The sequence below is a fragment of the Thalassophryne amazonica genome, chromosome 1 (assembly GCF_902500255.1).
Source record: "Thalassophryne amazonica chromosome 1, fThaAma1.1, whole genome shotgun sequence".
Classification (NCBI taxonomy): domain Eukaryota; kingdom Metazoa; phylum Chordata; class Actinopteri; order Batrachoidiformes; family Batrachoididae; genus Thalassophryne; species Thalassophryne amazonica.
Genome location: NC_047103.1, coordinates 135,928,301 through 135,952,876, shown reverse-complemented (window position 1 = coordinate 135,952,876; position 24,576 = coordinate 135,928,301).

Genomic DNA, 24,576 nt, shown 5'->3' with positions numbered 1-24,576 from the left:
TGCTGCGATGTGGAAGTCGACTGCATACTTAGCTGCGCTCCTGCACCCCTGTCTTATTGACAGCAGCACGCTTGAAGCGGTCTCGCCTCTATGAGGGTGGTCGAACACTTGTCTGAACTCCCTCACAAACCCAGCGTATGACGTTAGGAGCCGTGAATTCTGCTCCCAGACCGCCATAGCCCAGGCGCGTGCCTCTCCTCGAAGCAAATTTATAACGTAAGCCACCCGGCTAGCGTCTGACACGTACATGATGGGACGCTGTGAAAAGACGAGCGAGCACTGCATTAAGAAGTCCGCGCTCGTCTCGACACAGTCTCCGTACGGCTCCGGAGGGCTTATGTATGCTTCAGGGGACGGTGGGGGGGTTCGTTGAACGACCAGCGGAATGTCTGTTTCAGGCCTCCGGTCAGCAGGAGGAGGTGCTGCAGCAGCGCCCTGAGCCTGCGCTTCCACCTGGGCGGTGAGAGCCTCCATCCTCCGATTGAGAATCACATTCCCCTCGGTGACTAAGTCCAACCGAGCAGTGAAAGCGGTTAAGATTTGCTGCAGCTCACCTAACACGCCTCCTGCTGACGCCTGTGCACCTCGCTCTTCCATTGGCTGTTCAAGCGATGGTTGGCGCCCCTCGGGATCCATGACGCTGGCCGAGAAATCCTGTTGTGAAAGTGTAGTGACACGGACCCACAACAGGGGGCATTAATGAACAGACAATGGATAAGCCAAAAAGTAACAATTTAATGTTGTGAATCGCACAACGAAATACAGACAATAACAGAGGATGAGGATGGTCAATCATACACAAGGTGATGTGTGGGCAGGCTCGAAGATAGAAGACGTCTGGCCAGAGAAGAGCCGGATCCCACACAGTTTCCACACCCAATGGATCTGAAGAACACCGGAGCCGCCAAGTCCTGCGCCCCAGGTGGCCACTGCCTTCAGCAGTCAGACCCGGTACTGCTGGCAGAAACAGAAACAGTTAATGGTGGGTGTATGAATACACACCCAGCAATCTTTCAGTGCTTAATTCCTCCACGAGGGAAAACCTCCACCTCCAGTAACACACTTGTACAGCTCCTGGAAAACCACTTATCTGGTTGGGGTGTGAGGCGAAGCCATCGCAGTCCACACCACACGCCAATGCAGCAGACAAGTACACATCGCAGGAAAATGGCTGTAAATGAGATCAGACTTTTGTTTGTTAACGATGCAGCAGAGAAGTTACCTGAGTGGTAGCTGATTTCTCGGTGGGGAGGTGGAGTTGCAGTCCGGCTTTTATGGAGGATGTGGTTGATGAGTGACAGCTGGTGTTGATGATGTGTGACAGCTGTCACTCCCAGTAGTTCCGACGCCCTCTCGTGCTTGAAGCCCGCACTCCAAGCAGGGCGCCATCTGGTGGTGGTGGGCCAGCAGTACCTCCTCTTCAGCGGCCCACACAACACTCCATGTCTGTTAGAAAAACTAAGAAATCACACAGATTTTCACTGTTACCCTGCAAGTCCTGGTTTGAATACAGGACTTGAAGTTCAGACCTCAGTCTCCCTGAATCAAAGTATTGGCCAAACCTTTCAGGACACTCTAGAATGCCTCTTCTGGAAACACTTCTCTCATGTCATCAAACTTACCTGGATTGACTGCGTTTCTGTAGCTTTAAAGAAAAAGTCCCAGCGTGTGCTTGAATGTAATGTAGCTGCTAATGTTAAGAATGAACCCACACATTAATTGCACTTTACAGAACTGTGATGTCATGTTATGATGACTCGTTTTTAAGATAACTGTTAATTTTGATGCAGTCACTGTAACAGTAGCAGCCAGTCTCCACTGTGAGACGACTTAGTGCACGTGCATGTCCATCATGAATGCAGCCTGTTAAAAACAGCCTCTGCTAGAGCCCCAGTATTATGCACGCTCATAAGCACTGTCATCAATATAACTGGAAAATCTAAGAAATATATCTGTGTGATCAGGTAGCCTAAAAACAGTGGAGAGTTCTGTGTGCACATTTAGTGGGAGCTATAACAGTGGTAAAATAGAGTGGTGCTCCGGAACAAAGAAAGACTCTGCACTAGGCATGTGAATCTCATTGCTGACAACAATTTGATACACACCTTGATACACTACCAGCGATACAATACATATTGCAATACATGACGATACAATGAAATATGATTCACCCCTGTTCCCGATTCGATGTGATTTGATAAGTATTTGATGCCGATTCATTTCGTCACAATGCGATACGATGCGCTTTGGTGCAATACGATTAAGGATGGGTATTGATAAGATTTTATCGATATCGATGCCATTATCGATTCTGCTTATCAATCCGATTCTTTATCGATTCCCTTATCAGTACCTCTTGTGAATTTTCTGTGAACCAAAAATACACTGAAAAAAGACATTGTTTGAACCAACTTAAAAAAAAGTGTTACAATTTGTAAAAACCTGAATGAATTAAGTTGTTTGAATTTAAATTTGTAAGTTAGAATTGATTTAACTTTCAAACTTAAGTTCAAACAACTTAATTAATTCAGGTTTTTACAAATTGTAACACTTTTTTAAGTTGGTTCAAACATTCTCTTTTTTCAGTGTAGGCTTTACAGGTTATCTATGTCAACAACATTTTATTGAGTCTTAAAGTAAGTAAATATGAAATTGGTCACTGGATCCTTGATCTCTGGACATAAATAAAAATCAATAAAATCTGTACCTGGTCAATGGATCCTAGATGTACATGATGGATCCTTGATCTCTGGACATAATTAGAAATAAACAAAATTTGTAGTTTTTGTCAAAAGCATTTCCTTTCAGATATTAATGACACAATTGTAACTCCATAGAATCTGAGCGGAGCCCGTCAGGATGTAATTCATGAAAAACACAGGACATCCAATTCCGGGGGAAAAAAAAAAACGTGTTTGGTCGGTTGTAGTTTATTCTTTGTATTATGTTTGGAAAGAGGTGTCATTTGATTTAAAATGGCGATTCGCTTTGAAGTTATTAATTCCAATTGAAATCTGCGCAGCTCTGTTATTATTATTATTATTATTATTATTAGTAGTAGTATTACTATTATTACTATTATTTCCTTTATCTGATGGACAACTTCAGTTTACACATGGGTTGGTGCTCATGCCAGTGGACTTGCCGCTTCTGAAAACCAGTGAAGCATAGAACCAGCGAAGAGCGGATCGAAGCTCTGCTTCACTGCTTCAAGCTTCAACCAGACGGCAGACCTGCTGCAGTCTGCAATCAACATAGAGAAATTATCCTTTTCTCAATAAACACCCTCAAAACAGCGGCTTCTCTGGTGTCCTGAATCATCTGTGGTGCATTCAATGTGCCTCGGAAAAAATCGATGCAAGCAGGCAGCGAACAATGCAACGAAATTCAAGCATCCATTGAATTGATGCACACTGCATGAATCGATGCACTCACATTGTGCATGTTTGTATCTAGATACCGATTTGTATCGATTAATCTCCACATTCCTACACTGCACACATCAAGATCCAAAATCTGACAGAGTCTGTCAAAGTAAAATACAATTAACAAAGCCTACCAGTTCCACTGAGAAGAACAAAACACAAAGGAAAAAACTGAACAGGGCACTCACCCACTTGTAGAATGATTTCCAAGATTAAATAAGTAAAGTCCACATCACCAAAGAAGTCCTCACGCACAGATCATGGGCAATGGCCAGCTGGAGAATAATGTCCAGGTCCACACCATCAAAGAAGTTGTTACATATGGATCACGTGCTATCACCAGCCAGAGAATAATGTCCAGGTCCACTCCATCAAAGAAGTCATCATGCATGGATCACGTGTGATCCCCAGCCACAAAATGATGGCCAGGTCCACACCATCAAAGAATTTGTCACACACGGACGGTGTGCAATCATCAGCTGGAGAATAATGTCCTGGTCCATTCCATCAACATGTTCATCATGCACAGATGGTGCGCAATCACTAGCTGGAGGAAAATGATCCATGGCAGCTCCCAACGAAGTTCTCTCACAATTCTGGCACATTAGATAGAAAGGCCATCATCTCCTGAAAGTAACATATTCCAACTTTTTCCAGTGTTATACATCTGCATGTTCAGGCAGCCTGTAAAAACAGCATCATAGAGACAGTCCATGTGTGTGTTCACGGCAGCAGTAAAATAGCATGCTTGGACACAGACAGCAGAGTCAGCATATGTTAGGATCCAAAATACAACAGAGTCTAAAAACGTTTCGGGGTGACGTGTGCAAGGTTGGGTAGGATTACTTTGAAAGAATACATGTAGAGTACATGTATGTATGTACATACATTTGGAATACTTGTAATCTGATTACTTTTGGATTACATTTCAAAGTAATCCTACCCAACCTTGGACATGTGTGTTCTCCTCTCTGTACATCCTCTGTAAATCCGAACCTTCACTTGAATGAAAGCTGAGAAGCTTCATTATCAGATGTAGCAGTGTTCATTTCACTCTGTCTGTCGGCCATCTGAATGTTTCTGCTTTTCCTAAAATGTACATCACTACGTCACATGCTGAGAAATGGTGAAAAATGCAGATTAAGCCATTTTCCAGAAATGGACCTGCTATCTCGCTAAGTGAGAGGGATAATTAGCAATAAAATACATCAATGACCACTAATTATTACTGCATGTATGCAGATAGACTTACAATCATGAATACTTTGATGCTGTGTTGGTAATCCAGACATAAAATAATGTGTGACATGTCTTTTACGTGATGGTGTATATCTCAAAATAGTAGTCAATCAAAATGGGATTCAGCCTTTTGACTGATCGTTCAGTCATCATGCAGAAGCTCAGCGTCCAGTCCACATCTCCATTCACCCCCAGATATACTGAGCGTGCAGGGGTGGGACAGAATCGCAGGATTTATCCAATGACCACTGAGTTTCGAGGCAATGAAAAAAAAAAACTGTTCCATGCAGTCCAATTGAAGCAGTCTTGTATAAAGTACTGCAAAGTGATACTTGCGTGAAAGTACAAGTATCTTACCAGAAAATTACTTTGTAAAAAGTTAAAGTCTTCTTTAAAAATATTACTTGAGTAAAAGTCTTAAAGTATCTGACATTTACTGTACTTAAAGTACATTTTATATGAGAAATTTACTTTTGATACTTCAGTAAAAGTATTGCATAAAAGTGAGTGGTTAGGATTTTGAGTGATCATATCATATTAAAGATATTAAAGACTGCTCTTAACCCATATGGGGCATTGAGCAGAGATGCTCAACAGGGTAAAATGATTATTATCAGCTTTAGGGCGCAGGCAGGATAACTTTGTCCAACACCTTCCAGCCGGGCTGTAATCATGAGCTAAGTGGAACAAGGCCAAGTATGCGTGTGGCGCCCCATGATCTGTCTCTGCTGTCGGGTAAAATCCAAAATGAGTGGAGAGTGAAACAGCGACATGAAAACAAAGCCAGTGTGGTGTCTGTAGACATTTGGAGGGGGCCTGAACCCCAATAAAAGGCTGGATCCGCCTGTGGCAGACCAATTGGTGTTGGTGACGGAATGTGTGAGCAACAAGTGGATATATATACTGTATATATAGCTGTAAAAAAAAGTTGCTGTTCGTTTTCTTTTTCTGAAGACACAGTCTTTTCCTGGAAGACCGACACACACTTTTCTGTTAAACACAACAGCCAGGCTCTTGTGAAACAGAACAGTCATTAATAGCTACACAGTTGTGCCAAAGTTAAGGAAAATTTAAAAAAAAAAAAGACAACTTTGCAAACATCACCATCAACAACCATTGCAAAGCAACCAAATGCGGCACTCTGCGCTCTCAAATCCAAAACGCAGTGCCACTTTTACACAACACTTCATGAAAATTTCAAATAAATTAAATGAAATGAAACAGCCACACCGGCCAGTTTGGTCAGTACTGTGTTCACTTAACTTGCGATCCATGTGTATGTGTGCGTGCAGATGGGCCCCTGTTCGCCCTCCACAGTCTTCCTCTTTCTTAGCACGGTTGCAGATTCCACTAGCGTGCCTTAACCCTCTGGGGCTGACGCCGTCATATACGACGGCTGAGACCAAGCTTTACTAAATTATAAATAACTTTTCAACTTGATTACTTGGCCCATTTGAATAGTCATCTGGCTGTTGGCTCCAATGCGCCCTGCACCATTACGCACAGTGATCAGTGAAAGTGAGCAGACGGCGTGCCTCTCACACATTGTCACATGCTCAAACACAGAGTGTGTGAGTTTCACAGATGCTCCACTCCTCATTATCTGTGAATGATATTGAATAAGCCGTTTAGCAAGCTCTCTCACTCTGGCGGAAAGCACTGTTTACCATATCAATGGAGCAAGGGGGGAGAGGCTGCTCCTCAGAGTGTAAGGAGCCAAAGTGGGCCCAAGTGTGAAAGCTGCTTTCAGAGCAGGACAGAACAGTCCAAAACACAGTAGAAGTAGAACTTTGTGATGTGACCTTTGTGTAATAGCAGACAGAAATTGCTTTGAGATGAAGACAAACAAAACGCATAGACCATTTTGTATATATTGTTCAAAATGTGCATTTGTGTTTCTTGTTTGAACCTTTTTGTTGTACAGTCTTTCACACAAGAGCCCTTTATAAATTGTCAAAACAGTTGTTTATTATAGTTTGCTGTGTGTTTTGAATAAATGTGTGTGGAAAATTATTCCTGCTTTACTTTTTCCTTTCTTATTTCTGATTGTAAACCTTTATTACACTTATAAAAAACAAGTATAGCATATATATTCTGAAAGTACAGGTTGTCCTGAAAAAAAGAGGCATAACACTTGATTGTGGGATGCAGGGAGAGCTGTTAACAGCAATAATAATACATTTATGTCAGGCAAGTGAACTGTCCAAAAAATGCCCTCAGACCCCAGAGGGTTAATTGAGAGAGAGGCATCACCTCAGAACATGGTGCCATTTTGGTTCCAACTGCGCTGAACTACTGAATGATCCTTTTATCTTTTCAACATTTTTTTTATAAATCATTTAACCACATACAGAACACATTCAGGTCCAGGTGCTATTAAAATAAATATAAAAATAGTTAAGCTATCAAATTTACAAAAATGTACAATTTATGATGATTTATTTAATTAATTTAAAGCCTGATTTACATATGCAGCTGCAGCTCTGTAACTTCGTGTCATGTAATGACGTGTGTGACAGTTTTAAAGTTCTCTGTCTCTGGATTATGCTTTATTCTGGACTATTTTGACCATCAACAAGCTTTTCTTTCTACTATCATCACCTCCAAATCAAAGGTAAGCTGTATATTTTCTTCTTTTTCCACTCGGTGCTGTAAAGTTGTGAACTTTTCTGATCCATTTGTAATCAGCATGCACACTGCAAAATCTATATATATAACTATATATATATAATATAAAAGAGTGAAAGCAGAAACATGTCAAATCATAGCCTTTTGTGATTTAACAGGTGCATGTCCATGCTGCAGATCTGAGTCTGAGCACGGTTTGTGTGGCGATAGGAATAGCCTTTTGAATGCTTGAATAACGATGTCAGTCACACAAACAAATCAAATACAACTGTAATAGTGAAAACATGTTCATTGCATCCAGAATGTTGGTGTTTTTGTCGCTGAAAATTAGGCCGATATCAGACCCGATCTTCCCCTTCCGACAATCTTAAGGATGCCCTGGCAATCGTGATGACGTGTCTGGTGTGTTAAGAATGCTCTGGTCTGCTCAAAAGGACATCAGGAGCTGAATGTGATCTGCAGCCAATCAGAAAGCGAGGTGATGGATGCATGAAGCAAAATCTAAACTCAAAATGGCTTACGAGAAAGTCTGGTGGTCAAGCTGTCTCCACTCCTTTAAAGAACGCCTTTTCTTTTTGTATCCTCTTTTTTTTTGCTCTGTTGTAAATAGTCCACAAACTGTCTCTGTTTCTTTACTCTGAAGTCACGTTTAATATCAAGAGATTTTGCGAGATTTCCTGTCTGACCAGGGAATGTTCGTGTGTGGTGTGTGTTTTTTTTTACCGTGTGACTACACACCATACACTGTACGACCAAACCTGTCAGAGCTATGATTTTTATCTCCACGTGTGTGGTCTCTCAGGTGTTGGAAACCTACAGATAATTTCAAAATCTTGTGGTCAACAACGCTGTGATATAATGGGTCGCCAGTAGATGGCAGTGTTTTATGCAGTTTGATGCCGGTTATATCACAAGGCCTGAATCACAATTTAACAGACTTTTCAGCTTTGCAAATGCTTTTTTTTTTACACAAATGAAAAAAATGACATATTTTATATTTGTTTGTAAACACCAACACACACGTTACATTGATTCACTTGTGTTGGTTTTTACATAGAATGAATTAGTCAACCAATCAGTATGAGCAGAGGCTAAGTTTAACCATAATCCCTTTGGGCATCTGTGTGTTAATGTTCAACTCTTCAGAATTAGTGCATTATTTTAAAATGAACAGATATGTGTTATATATCCCCTTTGTATGTTTTAAGAGTTTACATTAATGCAGTTATTCTATCCAGAATGATTTGATTTACAAATCAAAACCATAAGTCAAACCTGCTTCCCATTTCAAGACATCTGCCTCATGGCTGAACCACTGTATGATGTTAAGGAGTAACAACTTCTTTTGTTTTTGTTTTGGTAGTCTGGCAGCCAGGCCCTTTCTGCTGAGGGCAGAGTTAAGTTCAGCTCATCTTAGCTATCTCACTGCTACAACATACTGTTGTGTGTTGGGGGGGGTTTGGCTGGCCAAGATACTGTTTGTGTGTTTTGTGTATATTTCGGGTGGTTTGTGGGGGGCGTGTCTGAGGCTGTGATGATGGATGAAGCATCTCTCACCCTCCACTGTCATCATGCCAACCCCATGCACCTGATGAGCAGTTCACGTGTAGAGCTAAAGGACTACCAGCTGAAGTGGATGCACCTGATGAGCAGTTCACGTGCAGTTCCAAAGGACTTCCAGCTGAAGTAGATATCCTAATGATGTACTATATTTAAGCCATGACTGCTCTGTGTAAGGTGCTGGGGACTCAACCTTGTTGCTGCTGTGTGACGATCATTTGTCTAACATTGTGACGCTGAGGATCGCTCCAGGTTTGACGCACCGTGCCTGTTAAGGAGATGGGTGAGGGACATGCTCCATCAGCACACCTCAGAGGTGACTTTAATAATAGTAATTTGGCGTTTTGTACGCAGCTATATTTGAGCTACTCTGATAATTGTGTAAATTCGCTCTTCACAGCCGTGGCATGTGGATTGATGGTCCTCCACGGGCTGTGAGAGCTGTTTCTGTAATTTGAGTCTGAATTAGAACCTGAATGTGTTTGCTGATGGTGTGAACCCTAAACAGTATTTGTGTGAACAGTGTTGACTTATCTCGCCTCTCATCCTTAACAGGCGCTGTCCGACTCATTAACCACCTGGGTGGTGTCGGCGGGAATTTCTGGGTCCAGAACTGTCGGGCTCCAATCCCTTGGGCGCTAGGAAGAGCGCGTCGTCCTCCACCCCGCCAGGCTGTTAATTCACTTTTTGTTTATATTTGCACTTGAAATAAATCTGTTATGTTCTTTGGAACCGCTCCCTGTTTCTTTAGCACTGGGTCCTTGTCAGATGCTGGTTCGCTCCTCTAACCCGCGTCCCAACATAACAAAAAATTGTTACTTTTTGGCTATTCCATTGTCCCTTCATTAACTCCCCCTGTTGTGGGTCCGTGTCACGACACTTCCCCAACAGGATTTCTCGGCCAGCGTCATGGATCCCGAGGGGCATCAACTCGAGCCTGAACGGCCAATGGAAGAGCAAGGTGCACAGGCGCCAGCAGGAGGCGTGTTAGGGGAGCTGCAGCAAATACTGACCGCTTTCACTGCTCCGTTGGATCTGTTTACCGAGCAGAACGTTATCCTCAATCGGAGGATGGAGGCTCTCACCGCCAGGGTGGAGGCGCGCGATCAAGGCACTGCTGCAGCACCTCCTCCTGCTGGTCCTTTGTCAGACACAAACGTTCCACTGGTCGTTCAACGACCCCCCCCCCCCCACCATCCCCTGAAGCATACATAAGCCCTCCGGAGCCGTACGGAGGTTGTGTTGAGACGTGCGCGGACTTCCTAATGCAGTGCTCGCTCATCTTTGCACAGCGTCCCGTCATGTACGCGTCAGACGCTAGCCGGGTGGCTTATGTCATCAATTTGCTTCGAGGAGAGGCACACGCCTGGGCTACGGCGCTCTGGGAGCAGAACTCACGGTTCCTAACGTCATACGCTGGGTTTGTAAGGCAGTTCAAACAGGTTTTTGATCATCCCAACAGAGGCGAGACCGCTTCGAGCGTGCTACTGTCAATGCGACAGGGGCGCCGGAGTGCAGCCGAGTATGCAGTCGACTTCCGCATCGCGGCTGTGAGGTCCAGCTGGAATACCGTTGCACTCTGCGCCACCTTCATAAACGGGCTGTCTCCGGTCCTGAAGGAGCACCTGCTGGCTAAGGAGGAACCGCGGGATTTTGACGGGCTTGTCGACCTGGTTATACGCTTAGACAACCGGTTAGAGGAACACCGTCGGGAGCAGGGCGGGGGGCGTGACCGGGCAAGGGCCGTCCCTCTTCCTTCCGGGTCCGAAAGGGTGCCGTCGTCCCCACGCTCCACAGCCAGAGGGCCCCGTGTGGCTACAGCTCCCCCTGCTGATGAAGCTATGGACACGAGCAGGGCCAAAATGAAATCAAAGGACAGACAAGGGAGGCAGGCCAGCGGGGAGTGTTTTTTCTGTGGGTCTAAAAGTCACATACAGAGGAACTGTCCCAAACGGTCAAACTACAACGGCCGTCCTTAGAAACTGGGCTAAGGGTGGGCCATAACACGCACGCAGGGGAACCCCGAAAATCAGCACGAATCCCAGTCACAATCCTTTGTGAGGATTTAACCCTTCACGCCCCAGCACTTATAGACACCGGGTCAGAAGGGAATCTGCTGGACAGCAGATGGGCAAAGGAAGTAGGGCTCCCTCTGGTGGCTCTGCCTTCCCCTGTGAAGGTACAAGCACTAGATGGCACTCTTCTTCCATTAATCACACACCAGACACAGCCAGTGACTTTGGTGGTGTCTGGGAATCACAGGGAGGAGATAGTGTTTTTTGTAACACCTTCTACCTCCCGAGTGATTTTGAGTTTTCCATGGGTGTTGAAACACAATCCCCGGATTGATTGGCCGAGAAATCCTGTTGGGGAAGTGTCGTGACACGGACCCACAACAGGGGGCGTTAATGAAGGGACAATGGAATAGCCAAAAAGTAACAATTTAATGTTGTGAAGGTGCACAACGTAATACAGACAGATACAAATATGCGTTATATCAATCCGACAAAAAGGTGACGTGTGGCAGGCTTGAAGATAGGAGACGTCCGGTGAGAGAAAAGCCGGAACCCACACAAGCCTCACCACCAACAGACCTGAAGAACACCGGAGCCGCCAAGCCCTGCGCCCCAGGTGGCCACTGTCTTCAGCAGTCAGACCCGGTACTGCTGGCAGAAAACAGAAACAGTTCTGGATGAGTGTGAGTTCGCACACTCAGTAAGCCCACAGTCTGTGTTCAGTAAGGAGGGAGAACCTCCACCTCCAATCACACACTCGTCCAGCTCCTGAGATAACCACTTATCTGGGTGGGGTGTGAGGCGAAGCCGTCGCAGTCCACACCAAACGCCAACTCCGCAGACAGGATATCCATCCCAGGAAAACGGCTGCAAAAAGAGATCAGACTAATACTCGAATTTAAGGTTTAGCAGAGAATTACCTGTATGGTAGAAGATTTCTCGGCGAGGAGGTGGAGTTGCAGTCCGGTCTTTGTAGTGGTGGTGATGGGTGACAGCTGGTGTTGATAGATGACAGCTGTCACCTCCAGCGGCTCCAACGCCCTCTCGTGCTTGGAGCCTGCACTCCAAGCAGGGCGCCATCTGGTGGTGGTGGGCCAGCAGTACCTCCTCTTCAGCGGCCCACACAACACATACAGTAGTGTTCAGAATAATAGTAGTGCTATGTGACTAAAAAGATTAATCCAGGTTTTGATTATATTTCTTATTGTTACATGGGAAACAAGGTACCAGTAGATTCAGTAGATTCTCACAAATCCAACCAGACCAAGCATTCATGATATGCACACTCTTAGTCACATAGCACTACTATTATTCTGAACACTACTGTATATAGCAGACAGGAGCAAAAGGGATTACAAATGTTTTTCAACATTACTAGCTATGTTAAAAAAAAATGTTAGTGGGCTAAAAGTCATCAGAACTAAATTTATCAAAAGAGAATTGGTCTGATAATGGTTATAAAAGTTATCTGAAAAGCTAATCCGCTAACAAAAAAATTGGCTTTGATAATTATTGGTTATCGAATAAGCTGAACACTGCCCACCACTGAATTTCTTCTACATTTATATTGTAGTAACAAGTACGAAGATGGTTAAGGGAAATGTATCATTTTATGGAGGAAATGTAGTGGAGTAAAAGTGAAAGCCGCCAGAAATGTAAATAACAAAATAAAATATGTATGCGTCAAAATTCAGCTTAAGTACAGAACCAAAGTATTTCTACTTTGTTACATTCCAACACTGCATTGAAGTGAATGGATGCCAGCTTCTACAGGCAAATGCATTGACCAAAAATCCCATAAGAAAACAGTTTCTTGAAATCTATGGCATTTATGCTACGGCAATGCATGAGAAATTAATAAAAATCGAGTCAGTCAATGTGTGATAAGTAGCTGATTCTGAACAAACTCGTCTTTGAGATGAACATGTTCTATCACATTTGTAGTCAATGAAATGTTAACACAACTGCACATATTTAACCATTTAATCTTTGACATTTGAGGGGAAGCTGAGCTTCGCTTGCAATCTTAGAGAAGTTGCCTCTGCTACAGTGTGTCTGATCATTCCCCTCCTCTCACATCCTTTTACTGATTTCTGCCAAACTTGGTCTGTGGATGAACGTTGAGCATGTTTTTTTTTGTTTGTTTGTTTGTTTGTTTTTTTTTGGCAAAGATTAAAGTCTTTAAGGATCAAATATAAAAATTAAGAATAGCTATTACATTCTGAACATGCACTTATCTATAAGTTAAACTCTGTCAACATCCAAAATTTGCAGTAGCTTTTTTTTTTTTTTTTTAAACAGTAAAAAACATCCATCTCTTCTTATTGTGCATCTGGAAAGTATTTGCAGGGCTTCACTTTTTCTACATTTTGTTATGTTACAGCCTTATTCCATAATGGAGCAAATTATTTTTTTCTCTCAATATTCTACTCACAACACCCCATAATGACAAAATGATTTTTTTTATTATTATTTTTGAAAATATAATAAAAATAAACAAAAAACTATGTACATAGGTATTCACACCTTTTGCTCAATACTCTGGCAGCAATTAAAGCCTCAAGTCATCTTGAATATGATGCCACAAGCTTGGCGCACCTATCTTTGTGCGCTTTGCAGCAAGCTCCATCAGGTTGGATGGGGAGCGGTGCACAGCCATTTTCAGATCTCTGCAGAGATATTGAATCGGATTCCGGTTTGTGCTCTGGCTGGGCCACTCAAGGACATTCACATAGTTGTCCTTAAGCCACTCCTTTGATACCTTGGCTGTGTGCTTAGGGTCATTGTCCTGCTGAAAGATCAATCGTCACCCAAGTCTGGGGTCAAGAACACTCTGGAGCAGGTTTTCATCCAGGATACCTTTGCACATTTCTGCATTCATTTTTCCTTCAATCCTGAATAGTTTTCCAGTTCTTTCTGCTGAAAAACATCCCCACAGCATGATGCTGCCACCACCATGCTTCACCGTAAGAATGGTGCCTTGTTTCCTTTAAACTTCACCTGGCATTCACACCAAAGACTTTGTCTCATTAGACCAGAGAATTTTGTTTCTCATGGTCTGAGAGTTCTTCAGGTGCCTTTTGGCAAACTACAGGCAGACTGTCATGTGCCTTTTCCTAAGGAATACCTTCCATCTGGCCACTCTACCATGCAATCCTGATTGGTGGATTGCTGCAGAGATGGTTGTCCTTCTGGAAGGTTCTCCTTTCTCCACAGAGGATTGCTGGAGCTATGACAGCGTGACCATTGGGTTTTTGGTCACCTCCCAAACTAAGGCCCTTCTGCCCCAATTGCTCAGGATAGATGGGAAACCAGCTGTTGGAAGAGTTCTGGTGGATCTGAACTTCTTCCATTTATGTATGATGGAGGCCACTATGCTCATTGGAACCTTCAAACCTTCAAGACCTTTTGCTTATTATACTAAACTGATATGTAAAATTTATTGCAGATTTTTTTCTCTAGTTGTAATTGAGTTTTCAGTTGCAGTGTTTGTTCATTTTAGTGTAATACACTCATGATGGGTCCCTCAGTTTTTCAGGGAATGACTCTGAGGAAATAATAATAATACAGTGGGGTCAAAAAATATTTAGTCAGCCCCTGATTGTGCAAGTTCTCCTACTTAGAAAGATGAGAGATGTCTGTAATTTTGCTCATAGGTACACTTCAACTATGAAGACAAAATGAGAAAGAAAAAAAAAATCCAGGAAATCACGTAGGATTTTTAAAGGATTTATTTGTAAATTATGGTGTTAAAAAAGTAAATAACAAAAGTTAAACGCAATACTTTGTAACATAATCTTTGTTGGCAATGACAGCGGTCAAACGTTTTCTGTAAGTCTTCACCAGGTTTGCACACACTGTAGCTGGTATTTTGACCCATTCCTCCATGCAGATCTCCTCTAGAGCAGTGAGGTTTTCGGGCTGTCCTTGGGGAACAAGGACTTTCAACTCACTCCACAAATTTTCTATGGGGTTGAGGTCTGGAGACTGGCTTGGCCACTCCAGGACCTTGAAATACTTTTTACGGAGACATTCCTTCATTGCCCGAGTGGTGAGTTTGGGATCATTGTCATGCTGGAAGACCCAGCTGCATTGCATCTTCAATGCCCTCACTGATGAAAGGAGGTTTTGGCTTAAAATCTCACGATACATGGGCCCGTTCATTCTTCCCTTAACACAGATCAGTCGCCATGTCCCCTTTGCAGAAAAACAGCCCCAAAAGCATGATGTTTCCACCCCCATGTTTCACAATAGATATGGTGTTCTTGAGATGCAACTCAGCATTCTTCTTCCTCCAAACATGACTAGTTGAGTTTCTAGTAAAAAGTTCTATTTTGGTTTCATCTGACCACATGATATTCTCCTAATCCTCTTCTGGATCATCCATATGCTCTCTGGCAAACTTCAGACGGGCCTGGACATGTACTGGCTTAAGCAGGGGGACACGCCTGGCACTGCAGGATTTGAGTCCCTCTCTGCGTAGTGTGTAGCCTTTGTTACTTTGGTCCCAGCTCTCTGCAGGTCATTCATCAGATCCCTCCATGTAGTTCCGGGAGATTTTGCTCACCATTCTCATGATCATTTTGACCCCACTGGATGACATCTTGCATGGAGCAACAGATTGAGGGAGATTATCAATGGTCTTGTATGTCTTACATTTTCTTACAATTGCTCCCACAGTTGATTTATTCACACCAACCTGCTTGACTTGGGACTTGCAGATTGATGAGTCAAGAATGACTTACTCCCACCTCTGATTGTGATGGCAAGCAGCTCTAGCAGGCTGTGTGTTGCTCAGCAAGATAGTATTATTTTAAAAAGTGTTGCATTTTGAAGAAACAATTCTCTTTCAGTGCCTGAAATGATTTTGTATTCTTCACTGGACCAACAATTGTTGTTTGTGGGCTTTTACAGATGCATGGAGATAGCTTCAGATTTGCTGAGGTTGATGAGAAGCATCCAGTGTGCAGAGAAATTAGAATTTGTTTCAAATTAATCATCGATTAACCCCCTCTGCCACACACACACACACACACACTTAACTCACACAAAGTACATTCAGTCCCTCTTCCTTTCTCAATCTTGCACCTCCCCTTGTAAAAACACTCCTCCTGTCTGCTCAGTCACTTATCTGATGTGCAGGGATTGTTCGCCAGAAGACTGTGGAGTGAGATGTGGGATTTGTGGAATGACGCTTCCTGCTAACCAGAACTAGATGTACTTGTACTCTGAATTCAATAATGCAAAGATAAATGACAAGAGACAGGTGAAAAAAGTGAGAAGCAAGGAGTGAAAGACAAAAATACCAATAAAAAGGAAGACAAAGTTGTACAGTTGAAAGATGAAAATGGTGGCAGGATGAGATGGCTCAACAAAAGGTTATATATACAATGTATCCGGAAAGTATTCACAGCACTTCACTTTTTCATCTGTTACAGCCTTATTACAAAATTGATGTAATTCATATTTTCCTCAACATTTTACACACAACAACCCATAACAACAATGTGCTTTTTTATTTTTGCAAATTTATTTAAATATAAATAAATAAATAAGAAATCATGTACATACATTTTCACAGCCTTTGCTACGAAGCTCAAAACTGAACCTAGGTGTATTCTGTTTCCAGATCATCCTTGAGATGTTTTGACAGGTTGTTAGAGTCCACCTGGGGTAAATTCAGTTTATTGTATATGATCTGTAAAGACATGCACCTGTCTACATATAAGGTCCCACAGTTGACAGTATGACAGAGCACAAACAAAGCATGAAGTTAAAGGAATTATCTGTAGACCTCCAAGATAGGATTGTCTCAAGGTACAAATCTGATCACAAACCAAGCATGGTCCTCTTCTATCCATTTGTCCAGAGTTCACACAGTGTCCTTGTCCAATCAGAAACTCAGACTGAAGCCTTAGACAGCCACGTGATATACGGTACATCTGGAAAGTATTCACAGCGCTTCACTTTTTCCTATCAGGCATGGCACAAACCGGGTGGACACAAATGCAATTTCACACGACTAATAGAGTTCAATAAACGGTTTAATAAGAGAAACAGGCGAGTGGTCGGTACACGGGGAGTCCAGCAGCGAAGCAAAGGTATCAGAATGGCGAGAGGCAGACGTAGTTCAATAACAGGCACAGGTCAAAAAACACGGTGTATGATCTATCAGAGGCAAGGCTGCAACAAGGTCAAAAAACGAGGCAGAGTCAAAATACAGGTGGGCAAAACTGAGCAAGGAACCGGGCTGGAGAGTGTACAGAGACAACAATCTGGCAGTGAGCTGTGAGACTGTGAGGGCTTAAATAACAGGTGGTGTAAACGAAGTGCATGTGCAGTGATTAGGTATCGAGGTGCATGTGTGTTAAAGAGTGAAAAGTTAAAGTAAAAGAGTGCGGGTACTAGACTGGCCTGCCTGCAGTCCAGACCTGTCGCCCATTGAAAATATGTGGCACATTATGAAGCGCAAAATATGACAACGGAGACCCCGGACTGCTGAACAACTGAAGTCGTACATCAAGCAAGAATGGGAAAGAATTCCACCCAAGCTTTTTTGAAATGTGTTGCAGGCATCCATTTCAAAATGAGCAAATATTTCCACAAAAACAATAAAGTTTATCAGTTTGAACATTAAATATCTTGTCTTTGTGGTGTATTCAATTGGATATAGGTTGAAGAGGATTTGCAAATTATTGTATTCTGTTTTTATTTACATTTTACACAATATCCCAACTTCATTGGAATTGGGGTTATATGTAACTAATCCATTTGTTTAATCCATCACAGTCTCACAACACTGTTAAATTTGGACTTTTAACCCCAATGACCTTGACACCATTGATTGACTTTTGGCAAATTTGACTTCACCCGGAAAATTCCAGAACCAACCTATCTACCTACTAATCCCATTGATCTTGATCTTTGCAACAACAACAACATCAAAACCTTTAAATGCAGTTCTGGGGTTGATGGTCGCCCACATATCATGAATACTGGAAATTGTCTAAAGAGCCTGTGAAGCATAGATACTAAAAAACAAATAAATTGACATTTGACCCCAATGACCTTAATGTTTGCCAAAACATACTGCTTAAGGGCAATTCTGGGATCTGTCTAAGTGCACACAGCAAGTTTAGTGGAAAATGTCCCAAGAACCTTGGAGGAGTCGCGAAACAAACAAACAAACAAACACACAAACAAACTGTTCTCATCTTATACTGGAGTATGATCGTCGCAGTAATCCTCTAACGTATGCACATGACTCCATTTCTTGCCTATTCCTGCTATTTTTGGGTTCCTTATTTCAGTTTATCTGAGATCTTGTCAGGGTTCAGGTGACCAGAGGTCAACCACATTTTTCGTTACCAATATGTGACACAGTTAAACCCACACATATAATTAATGACAGCGCACCGATAACGCATTGGGCAATTTCTCAAACGTAATGTAGTGATGTTTACTCAACGTCTGGAAAAAAGGAGATGGATTTATATACATATATATATTTTTTTTCTTTGAGGAAATGAGGCTTATGGGAATTATTCTGAAACAAGAAACATCCTGTTTTGAAGGAAAGAAAATTAAGTTGTCAAAATGCTGTTATTGTTGTTTCAAAGGAATTCAATGTGGTCTGGTTTGATGCACATCAGGTGGTTACCTTCGCAAGAGGAAATTCAGCAAATAAGAAAAACCACAAATAATATTCATCCCTGCAGAAAAATGTCTGTGGACTCTCAGATGATCTACAATGGACAGCAGAAAACACACACTAACGTGCATCACGAGGTTGTGACTGCTGTTAGCAGTTTTAAAGGAGCACCGTGCGGGAAACTCCTAATGGCGCATTAAATAAGGACACTTAACAGAGTTACATTTCAGCTTTTCTGAGGTAAAATGGTCCCTGTGCATCTTCATCCAACAAGGGACAGTATAAAGTGACAGAGCACAACTTTGAAATATTATTGTCATTCTTATTAAATATTACTCATCTTAAAATATGAGACATTAGGTGCAGAGAGAATATGCTAATTTCTTTGAGAGATTAAACAGACCGAACAGCACTTGTAAGATCATGTGGATATCAAATGTGAGTTTTTACCTCCACAGGGAATATAGACAGGTCCATAAGTATTTGGACATAACCTTTTGTTTTTGTCATTGTTATTTTGCTATTCGCAGCCACCAAAGCATGTAACTCATCAAAGTTACCTGGGTGTCGTGGTGGCTTCCCTCACTAGCCTCACTACCCTATGACAGATTTACCATGCAGCGCCATACTATTTTTTATATCTTAATGATTGATGGAAATGAAGCTCAAGACATATTCAATGACTTGGAAATGGCCACGTATCCAAACTGCCCTGCGATAGACTGGTGTCATGTCCAGGGTGTACCCCGCCCCTCGCCCAGTGACCGCTAGGATAGGCTCCAGCTCCCCCATGACCCTTAACTGGAGTAAGTGGGTATAGAAAATTAATGAATGAATTCCAAACTAGCTGGAAAAATGTTGATTTGGATTAACAATAATCCTGACATTTATCTTGTCCAATTACTTATGGGTTCTGATGATTTCTGTGAGAATTTTGGTAAACCCTTTGAATTAAATTAAAGCTGAATGTCCACACAACAAACACATATTGAGTGTTTTAGTTCAACTCCATTGTGATGGTATACAGAGGCAACAATACAGATATTACTCAAATTATTTTTCTTGTTAATCAAAATAGACAATTCTGTCCTCAGATATTGATCCCCCAAAATGAATAATGTCTCTTTCTTACAGCCTTTGTATTTGGCAGATTTAGCATGTATAAGGTAAGTAAAATCAGTACTCTAAATCAAAAATGTTGTCTTATGAAAAATCTAATTGGTTGACAGGAATAAAAATGTTTGTTTTGTAAACTTTCCTTGACTGTAACACATACGTAATCTGCATATTAACATAAAGAACAGCTAGTATATAGCAAATAATACTGTCCGAGTCTGGTCTGCTTGAGATTTCTTCCTTAGAGAGAGTTTTTCCTTACAACTGTCGCCTGTATGCTTGCTCTGGGGGTTGGTAAGGTTCGACCTTACTTGTGTGAAGCGCCTTGAGGCAACTTTGTTCTGATTTGGCGCTATATAAATGAAAATAAAATGACATTTGAAAAAACTGAAATAAGTACTATTACCCAGTGCCCTGGTTCCCAACTTGGAGTTTGAGCTCCATTTAGAGGTAGCAGCAGAGATCACACTTTAAAAAAAAATCGGAATGAATTGCTTTTTTCATGTTTTTTGAGTAGGAGTGGCCGAAAGAAAAAATAAAAATGGTATGGAAACGCTGTTACAGTTAAAGAAGTGTAAATCTATTGGGTGATTTTTGAGGGGTGGGTGGGGGGAGGGTAGCATTTTTGTTTTTATTTGGTCATTAAGATGTCATACATCATGATTTCCCATCCAAAAAAAAAAAAATGTGTTCTTCTCTATTACAAGAAATATATCATGTCAGCCATCAAAATCTATAAAGTGTTGTTTGAAAAAAAAAATCTGAAAATATGATCACTTTAAATTGTAAAAGACCTCAATCTTTCTCTGGTTTTGTTTCCTTTTAAGTACTAAAGATTCTCTCCTTCAGCTTTACTGCTTCAGCTCTGACAATTTATCGATTTGCGCTCTGAGTGAAACACGAGAGCCAAGGCACACATATGTGCACCCACAAGATCACACATTTTCAGTAATCTCTTTAAGAGCAGAGGCGCTTTCACGCCAGAATAAACACATTAAACATCCTGCTGTGACCGAGCACGGGAAAGACCCAAAACATTATTCAACAAATTGAACTACACACTCTGTCCAGATAAACAGTCATCAAATCAGTTACTCACATTGATTGCGACACTGAATCCTTCCAGTGACGCAGTCACTACGTGATTAGATGTTATTGGGCCAGTTGTTGAGAAAAATTCACGGTTCTGTTTGGCTTCTGTCGGCGGTGATATGCGTAATCCTGACATAAGAAGGGGGCTTCCCCTCAGTAATGTCTACCAGGCTGCGTGAAATGATCTGTATCAAATGATTCATCTCGTGGGGAGAAAATATGTGTTTTTGTAGGTGTCATAATAATCAAGTTTCTCCTGCGCTCCAAAAAGTGCCACACAAAAGAATGCGTGTGGGGAAACAGTGAATGGTCTGCAGGGAGGTGGATCTGAAACCTCTCATGTCCTCTGTTTTTTACAGGAGTTTTTGTCATGGAAAGAGGAGCAGAGGAATGCGCCACCGTGCTGCAAATGGCGCGGCACAAAACCACCTCCGTGTTGGTCTTCCAGGATGGCTTTCAGATGGCTTTCAGACGGCTTTCTGTGGCTTTTCAGGCGTGTGACTATCCGAGAAATTGTGGATTAGCTGGACATGCCAGAACATGTCCTGTGAGGCTTCATCACGGCGTTGCTTTGCACCATGCGGCTCCGTCCCGACGCGCAAATTCCTGTGGTTTTGTCCCGCGCCATTCGCGGCACGGTGGCGCATTCCTTCGCTCCTCTTTACATGACAAAATCTCCTGTAACAGTGGAATGTGCCGAAAAAGTCTTGATGTCCATGTCTTCTGCCATTTCTGTGGTAGTCAGACGACGTCCCGGAACAACACAGCGTTCAGTTTGGAAATGATCTGGTCGTTTGAGCCTGTCGATCGCCGCTCGGAACGCGGCGCACTCTCAGCCGCTGTGGGTGGTCTTTAAACCGGCTGTAACACTCCTCAATCTTTGTGATCCCCATAAAATCGTCCCTGAAAGCCATCTGAATTTAGCGAATGGTGTCTACCTGGCTGTCTCTCACAGTTTCTGGAAATATTTGATGCAGCAAAGCTCCAAAACATTCAGACATTTCCCTGACAATGAAAATCCGATGAGGGGGGTGGACCACTGCTCACTCAAAGCCTGCCCACAGGCGAATGACACAACCGACAGGCGTGAAAAAACTCACGCATGCGCACGAAGGTTCAAGCTTGGCTGATGCAAACACACGTGATTCAAATCCATATAGTTTTTGAAAAAAATAAAAAGGTCCGTTACTTTTTGGACAGACCTCATACATCGAATGGCAGTCGAGGTGCAGTCGTACCGCAATCTGACTGCAGTTGTAAAATTCATACACCATGAAAACGTAATTTGAGGTATTTGGAGGTCATTCGAGGGGCTGGTTGAAATGTTCGGGGACATCAAATACTAGGTGAATGTCTTGATCGTGCCCCACATCACACTAGAGCCCGAATGAGGCTGAATGCCACATGAATGGACATTTGACCTACATTCAGCCAAATCTGAGGTGCACTCAAAATCCTCCTACAGCATTCTTGAGCGCATCCCTCACATTCACATGGCCAGGCCGAATGTAGAGCACATGCTCACCATTGTTGAGGTGCGTTTGAGGTGGGGAAAGCTCATACATAGGTCACAGTGCAGTCTGATCGCAGTCTGACTGTGTTCTAAATGTTCTGATGGTGTCAAGACAGTCAAGACATTCTGATCACGTACGAGAGTAAATCACCATGGTCAGGCACGGCAAATACTGCCAACATGCCCCCATTGTGGCACAGATAAGCTATATGTGCACCTCCATGGATCCAGTTCCGGGAGCACAAACATAATGTTGTTATATGCAGTATCTATGGCACGCATTCATCTTGTGAACCAGACATGAAAATTGTGCAATCAAACGAAAGGACCATTTGTCACTGCATGTCAGTGTGTCTCAGCGCAATGTACACAGCACAGCGCGTACATCTGAACAGGCAGTAACATCCGTAAAAAAAACCTTATATTACAAATACATTGTCATTCCCTCCCATAAGTTAGATAATGTCTGTGAAACAATATGATCATCATAGCTGTAACACAATGTGCAGGTGCACCACTCTGAAGGTGAGCTTTTTATTTCTATTCATGTTGTGAAGGGCTGGTGAGCCAGTGGCCCATCATTCCTCCTACAGAGGTAGATGGTGTTCATGTTATGATAGGTGTATTTCAGCTATCACATTCCATACAGCTGCATTGTGGTGCACTGCGCAGAGCCTTTGACATGCATTGACTCACCGTGGGCTGGCAGTCGATACCGTGGGTGCCGTGATGAGTGCCGTGATTGCTGACCTTAGATGCTAATTGCCGGACTTTGATCCTCATCTTTGTTTGTGTTCACTCATCTTTTGACACTCACACAGAGGTTTTGCGGCCATCACTGTTTGACTGTTCGTCTTGATTTACTCCTGTTACTTTGATCCTAATCTTTGATCATGGATACAGAAATAACCTTGAAATCTGCTTGAATGATGAAAGGAAATAGGCTCAATGGTCAAATAACAAAGTTGTGATCAAAGGATTAACGAAAAAATCCATCACCTTTTGATATGAATTTGCACCAAAATTTAATGAACCTCCATTTCCACCAAGTGGTACTAAAATTCATTCTTTTCATATGTCCAGCAGTCAGACAGACAGACAAAAGTGAATGAAGACACAACCTCCTTGGTGAATGTTAAAAGCTGCCAGACTCCCAGTAGTCTTCTCTTTCTGTCTCTCTTTCATCATTCCATCTTCTTGATGTTGCCAAGGGACATTTGACAGCTCGTCAACAGGGTCAGGTTCAGACGTGGTTAGATTTGCAGGAAGGGCTGTGATGATGTACGTATTGTCTTACCATCACGTAGGGAGGGCGGTGAGGCAGCGCCTTCAAAGTGCTCGCTTGTTGGTGTGGAATGTTTGGCAGGTGAGGTGAGTGTGTTTGAAGTGTGTGCGTGTGTGTGTGTGTGTGTGTTTGGGGGGGGGGTTAAAAATACCTGTTGCAGTTGAGGTGGGCGTATCCGTTTGACACAACAGTGGCTTGGGTTACGTGCATATTGGCCAGACATACCAACCTTGCAGCCAGACCCACCAGCCAGCTCACAGTTTAGATACAGAAAGCACATCCAGAGCTCAGCTAGCTGCTTCACATGCTTATCATTCTTACCCACATCTGTTACCATCACAGAGACAGCAACTCTCTGAATTTCACCAGCTTTGGAGAGCACATAGAAAGAAGAATCTCCACCTTATCTTAGTAACTTACGGCAAGTTTCTGTAACTCCATATAGTACATGCTCAGCCCAACTCCTCTTGCTTAATGTACCTAAAATCAAATCAAAATATGGAAAACTATCTTTTACTTATGCTGCAGCAAAAGCGTGGAACAAGATTCAAAAGGCATTAAAACTGAGCATCTTTGTGTTGACGTGAAATTTTAAGTCTTTTAAAGAATCTGCTGGCAGAAAATGAAGTAATTATTATTTTTTTTTTATGACTGAGAATGTTATTGTCTCTTACTAATTCTAGTCTGTTGTACATACTAATGGTGGGCGATACCGGGAATTTTGGTATTGATCCGATACCAAGTAAATACAGGCCCAGTATCGCCGATATCAATACCGATACTGATAATTTTTCATATTTAAGCTTCATAGATCCAAAGGATCCAAAAGACCTAGGATAGAATTTCACCAAACATACGTGACAACTAAATACTTTATTATCACAATCAACATTTTTGTTTAAAAATATCACTCAACACAACTTAAAACAAAATCTCCTGAGGTAGAGGGCTAACAAACCACAATACAAGGGTGCGCTGCTCCGTGTTGTGTGACACAGCGCAGCGCTGCTCTTACAGACAGAGAGTAGACTTTGATGAATCTGCGTGTGCAG